The following is a 6,592-nucleotide window of genomic DNA, read 5'->3' as shown; positions in this document are numbered from 1 at the left end:
AACCTTGCATCCATGCACACTCCTATTTTCTTGGTTTAGACTCATTTTTATGAGTTTGAGAATATATTCTTTCTCCTGCCATCTTCTTTTCTCCGTAACAATTGAATAGCGAGAAATGGATGATTAAGAGGTGCACCGGCAAGAGAAGACATTTGAAACAAGGAAAAGGCATGTGATCAACACAGAAAGCTTGAATTGAATCCACCGGAGAAGAAAAGAATGAAGAATGACGAACGAGTAGAGCATCTTCAAGAGAACCACCGTGTAAGAACATTGATTGAAAAGAATGGAGAGACTTCACATCCATAAAATGGATAACGAATTAAGAAACATGAGTCCTTGAAGAAAAGGGGTGGGAGGGCGGGAAAACAAAGGCAATTTGGGATGGATTAAACAACACCGTTGAGAAGACTTGAGTTGACCTTGCGGATGTTGAAAAAGATTGGATCCACTAGAAGAGAAGCACACCGGTTGAAAAAAAAGGAATTAACATGACAATCTCGATTATCATGAAGGATTAGTATTCACATCGGAGTATGAGAACACCATCTAGGAGAGGTATGGAATCAACATTTGACTTCGAAGCAACTCGAATACCACAACTGAAAACAAAAACAAAGGATTGGCTTGAAAAAATAAGCCGAAACAAACATATGATAGAGATTTCGTCTGAAGTTTTCGTGGTGGGGCCTACACGGGCTCGATTGTACAACACCATCATGTACAAGGCAATGCAGATGACATACGTGAAGGAAATATGCCCTAGAGGCAATAATAAAGTTATTATTTATTTACTTATATCATGATAAATGTTTATTATTCATGCTAGAATTGTATTAACCGGAAACATAATACATGTGTGAATACATAGACAAACAGTATGTCACTAGTATGCCTCTACTTGACTAGCTCGTTGAATCAAAGATGGTTAAGTTTCCTAGCCATAGAAATGAGTTGTCATTTGATTAACGGGGTCACATCATTAGAGAATGATGTGATTGACTTGAACCATTCCGTTAGCATAGCACTTGATCATTTAGTTTGTTGCTATTGCTTTCTTCATGACTTATACATGTTCCTATGACTATGAGATTACGCAACTCCCGTTTACCAGAGGAACACTTTGTGTGCCACCAAACATCACAACGTAACTGGGTGATTATAAAGGTGCTCTACAGGTGTCTCCGAAGGTACTTGCTGGGTTGGCGTATTTCGAGATTAGGATTTGTCACTCCGATTGTCGGAGAGGTATCTCTGGGCCCTCTCGGTAATGCACATCACATAAGCATTGCAAGCACTGCAACTAATAAGTTAGTTGCGGGATGATGTATTACAGAACGAGTAAAGAGACTTGCCGGTAACAAGATTGAACTAGGTATTGAGATACCGACGATCAAATCTCGGGCAAGTAACATACCAATGACAAAGGGAACAACGTATGTTGTTATGCGGTCTGACCGATAAAGATCTTCGTAGAATATGTGGGAGCCAATATGAGCATCCAGGTTCCGCTATTGGTTATTGACCGGAGATGTGTCTCGGTCATGTCTACATTGTTCTCGAACCCGTAGGGTCCGCACGCTTAAGGTTTCGATGACAGTTATATTATGAGTTTATGAGTTTTGATGTACCGAAGGAGTTCGGAGTCCCGGATGAGATCCGGGACATGCCGAGGAGTCTCGAAATGGTCAAGACGTAAAGATCGATATATTGGACGACTATATTCGGACATCGGAAAGGTTCCGAGTGATTCGGGTGTTTTTCGGAGTACCGGAGAGTTACAGGAATTCGCCGGGGAGTACATGGGCCTTATTGGGCTTTAGGGGAAAGAGAGAGGAGAGGTTGGGCGCCCCCCAAGGCCTAGTCCGAATTGGACTAGGGGGAGGGGCTGCGCCCCCTCCTTCCTTCTCTTCTCCCTTCCCTTGCCTTGACTCCTACTCCTGGAATTTCCAATTGGACGCTCGTTGCGTCAAAGTGTCGCCCTTTCGCACAGACCTGGCGATCGAGCGATGTCATGGGCCGGCCCATTTAACCTGTTTGCAGCGTTTCCGGTTTTGGGAACCTTCTAGAGTTTTCGAGATGGTTTTTCCAATTTCTGGAATCTTCTAGAAGGTTCCTGAACCGGCTTTTTATTTTTCAGTTTCTTTTTCATTTTTCATTTTTCTATTTCTCTTCTTTTTTGTCTTTTATTTTCCTTCTTTTCCTTTTTGTTTTCCTTTTTTCATTTTCAATTTTTTTTGAAATTTAAATATTATTCAGAATTTCAAAAAATGTCACTGGTTTTCAATTTCTTTTCATAAATTCAAAAAATGTTGGTGTATCAAAAAATGTTCGTGGTTTAAAAAAAATGTTCTGAGTTTCAAAAGATGTTTCTGTTTTTCAAATTTTGTTCACAAATTCAAAAAATGTTCCCATTTTCCAAAATTTGTTCACAAATTCAAAAAATGTCTGTGGTTTCAATTTTTTTCTGAACATCAAAAAAATGTTCCTGTTTTTCAAATTTTGTTCACAAATTCAAAAAATGTTTGGGAGTTTTAGAAAATGTTTGTGGTTTTCAAAATTTGTTCGTAATTTCAAAAATAAATCACAAATTTGAAAAATTGTTCTCATCTTCAAAAACTTTTTGGAATTTCAAAATTTGTTCGCATTTTTCTGAAACTGTTCTGAATTTTTTTAAATCACATTTTTCAAGAAAATGTTCGAAAACGTTCTAAACTGTTCGATTTGCCGCTGCATATATTTTTTAGAGTTTAGTGGTGCTTGAAAGTCATGAATGGTCATCATGTCTAGTGGCATGCAACGGCTTTCACCATTCGATCCCACGCGCGAGCACTGCTGCTTTTTTGGTGATGTTTTTACGCTGCACTGTCGCGCTATAGTAATCGCGCCAGCTAGCCCTGCCAATGGGCCGGCCTAGTCGGGGGCTGTCCCCTGTGCGGCGCGTGGAAATCAGACACAAGCGCGTCGACTAGGAGCTCCCCCTACTCCTACTACTTGGAAGGGGGGAATCCTACTCCCGGTGGGAGTACGACTCCTCCAGGGCGCGCCATAGGGGCCGGCCCTCTCCCCCCTCCTCCACTCCTTTATATACGTGGCCAAGGGGCACCCCATAGACACACAAGTTGATCTTCGTGATCGTTCTCTTAGCCGTGTGCGGTGCCCCCCTCCACCATAATCCTCGATAATATTGTAGCGGTGCTGAGGCGAAGCCCTGCAACGGTAGAACATCAAGATCGTCACCACGCCGTCGTGCTGACGGAACTCTTCCCCGACACTTTGCTAGATCAGAGTCCGGGGATCGTCATCGAGCTGAACGTGTGCTAGAACTCGGAGGTGCCGTAGTTTCGGTGCTTGATCGGTCGGGCCGTGAAGACGTATGACTACATCAACCGCGTTGTGCTAACGCTTCCGCGTTCGGTCTATGAGGGTACGTAGATAACACTCTCCCCTCTCGTTGCTATGCATCACCATGATCTTGCGTGTGCGTAGGAAATTTTTTGAAATTACTACGTTCCCTAACAGTGGTATCAGAGCCTAGGTTTTATGCTTTGATGTTGTACACGAGTAGAACACAAGTGAGTTGTGGGCGATATAAGTCATACTGCTTACCAGCATGTCATACTTTGGTTCGGCGTTATTGTTGGATGAAGCGGCCCGGACCGACATTACGCGTACGCTTATGCGAGACTGGTTCTACCGACGTGCTTTGCACACAGGTGGCTGGCGGGTGTCAGTTTCTCCAACTTTAGTTGAACCGAGTGTGGCTACGCCCGGTCCTTGCGAAGGTTAAAACAACACCAACTTGACAAACTATCGTTGTGGTTTTGATGCGTAGGTAAGAACGGTTCTTGCTCAACCCGTAGCAGCCACGTAAAACTTGCAACAACAAAGTAGAGGACGTCTAACTTGTTTTTGCAGGGCATGTTGTGATGTGATATGGTCAAGACGTGATGAGATATAAGTTGTTGTATGAGAAGATCATGTTCTGTTAAAGTTATCGGCAACTGGCAAAAGCCTTATGGTTATCTCTCTATTGCATAAGATGCAATCGCCAAATAATTGCTTTAATTTATCGCTATGCGATAGCAATAGTTGCAAGAGAAATTGTTGGCGAGACAACCATGTGACGACACATTGATATACATCAAGATGATGGAGATCATGGTGTCATGCCGGTGACGATGGAGATCATGACGATGCTTTGGAGATGGAGATCAAAGGCACAAGATGATGATGGCCATATCGTCACATATTATGATTGCATGTGATGTTTATCTTTTATACATCTTATTTTGCTTAGTTCGGCGGTAGCTTTATAAGATAATCTCTCACTAAATTATCAAGGTATAAGTGTTCTCCCTGAGTATGCACCGTTGCAAAAGTTCTTCGTGCTGAGACACCACGTGATGATCGGGTGTGATAGGCTCTACGTTCAAATACAACGGGTGCAAAACAGTTGCACACGTGGAATGCTCAGGTTAAACTTGACGAGCCTAGCATATAACAGATATGGCCTCGGAACACGGAGACCGAAAGGTCGAGCGTGAATCATATAGTAGATATGATTAACATAGTGATGTTCACCATTGAAACTACTCCATCTCACGTGATGATCGGACATGGTTTAGTTGATATGGATCACGTGATCACTTAGAAGATTAGAGGGATGTCTGTCTAAGTGGGAGTTCTTAAGTAATATGATTAATTGAACTTTAATTTATCCTGAACTTAGTCCTGGTAGTATTAGCATATCTATGTTGTAGATCAATAGCTCGTGTTGTTGCTTCCATATGTTATATATATGTTCCTAGAGAAAACTAAGTTGAAAGATGTTAGTAGCAATGATGCGGATTGGATCTGTGATTTGAGGATTATCCTCATTGCTGCACAGAAGAATTATGTCCTTAATGCACCGCTATGTGACACACCTATTGCAGGAGCAGATGCAGACGTTATGAACGTTTGGCTAGCTCAATATGATGACTACTTGATAGTTTAGTGCACCATGATTAACGACTTAGAATCAGGGCTTCAAAGACGTTTTGAACGCCATGGAGCATATAAGATGTTCCAAGAGTTGAAATTAGTATTTCATACTCATGCCCATGTCAAGAGGTATGAGACCTCTGACAGTACTTTGCCTACAAGATGGAGGAGAATAGCTCAACCAGTGAGCATGTGCTCAGATTGTCTGAGTACTACAATTGCTTGAATCAAGTGGGAGTTAATCTTCCAGATAAGAGAGTAATTTACAAAGTTCTCTAGTCACTATCACCAAGTTACTAGAACTTAGTGATGAACTATAATATGCAAGGGATGATAAAAGTAATTCCCAAGCTCTTCGTGATGCTGAAATCGACGAAGGTAGAAATCAAGAAAAGCATCAAGTGTTGATGGTTGACAAAGACCACTAGTTTCAAGAAAAGGGCAAAGGGAAGAAGGGGAACTTCAATAAGAACGGCAAGCAAGTTGCTGCTCAAGTGAAGAAGCCCAAGTCTGGTCCTAAGCCTGAGACTAAGTGATTCTACTGCAAAGGGACTGGTCACTGGAAGCGGAACTGCCCCAAGTATTTGGCGGATAAGAAGGATGGCAAAGTGAACAAAAGGTATATTTGATATACAGATTATTGATGTGTATTTTACTAGTGTTCATAGCAACCCCTCAGTATTTGATACTGGTTTAGATGCTAAGAGTAGTAACTCGAAACGGGAGTTGCAGAATGAACATAGACTAGTTAAGGGTGAAGTGACGATGTATGTTGGAAGTGGTTCCAAGATTGATATGATCATCATCGCACACTCCCTATACTTTTGGGATTAGTGTTGAACCTAAATAAGTGTTATTTCGTGTTTGCGTTGAGCATGAATATGATTTGATCATGTTTATTGCAATACGGTTATTCATTTAAGTAAGAGAATAAATTGTTGTTCTGTTTACATGAATAAAACCTTATATGGTTACACACCCAATGAAAATGGTTCGTTGGATCTCGATCGTGGTGATACACATATTCATAACATTGAAACCAAAAGATGCAAAGTTAATAATGATGGTGCAACTTATTTGTGGCACTGCAGTTTAGGTCATATTGGTGTAAAGCGCATGAAGAAAATCCATGTTGATGGGCTTTTGGAATCACTTGATTATGAATCAGTTGATGCTTGCGAACCATGCCTCATGGGCAAGATGACTAAGACTCCATTCTCTGGAACAATGGAGCGAGCAACATATTTGTTGGAAATCATACATACTGATGTATGTGGTCTGATGAATATTGAAGCTCATGACAGGTATCATTATTTTCTTATCTTCACAGATGATTTGAGCAGATATGAGTATATCTACTTGATGAAACAAAAGTCTGAAATATTTGAAAAGTTCATATAATTTCAGAGTGAAGTGGAAAATCATTGTAACAAGAAAATAAAGTTTCTACGATCTGATCGTGGAGGAGAATATTTGAGTTACGAGTTTGGCCTTCAGTTAAAAACAATGTGAAATAGTTTCACTACTCACGCCACCTGGAACACCATAGCATAATGGTGTGTCCGAACGTCATAACCGTACTTTATTAGATATGGTGCGATCTATG

Source organism: Triticum dicoccoides, chromosome 3A (genome assembly GCF_002162155.2).
Source record: "Triticum dicoccoides isolate Atlit2015 ecotype Zavitan chromosome 3A, WEW_v2.0, whole genome shotgun sequence".
NCBI lineage: Eukaryota > Viridiplantae > Streptophyta > Magnoliopsida > Poales > Poaceae > Triticum > Triticum dicoccoides.
Note: the sequence above shows the minus strand (reverse complement) of the source record.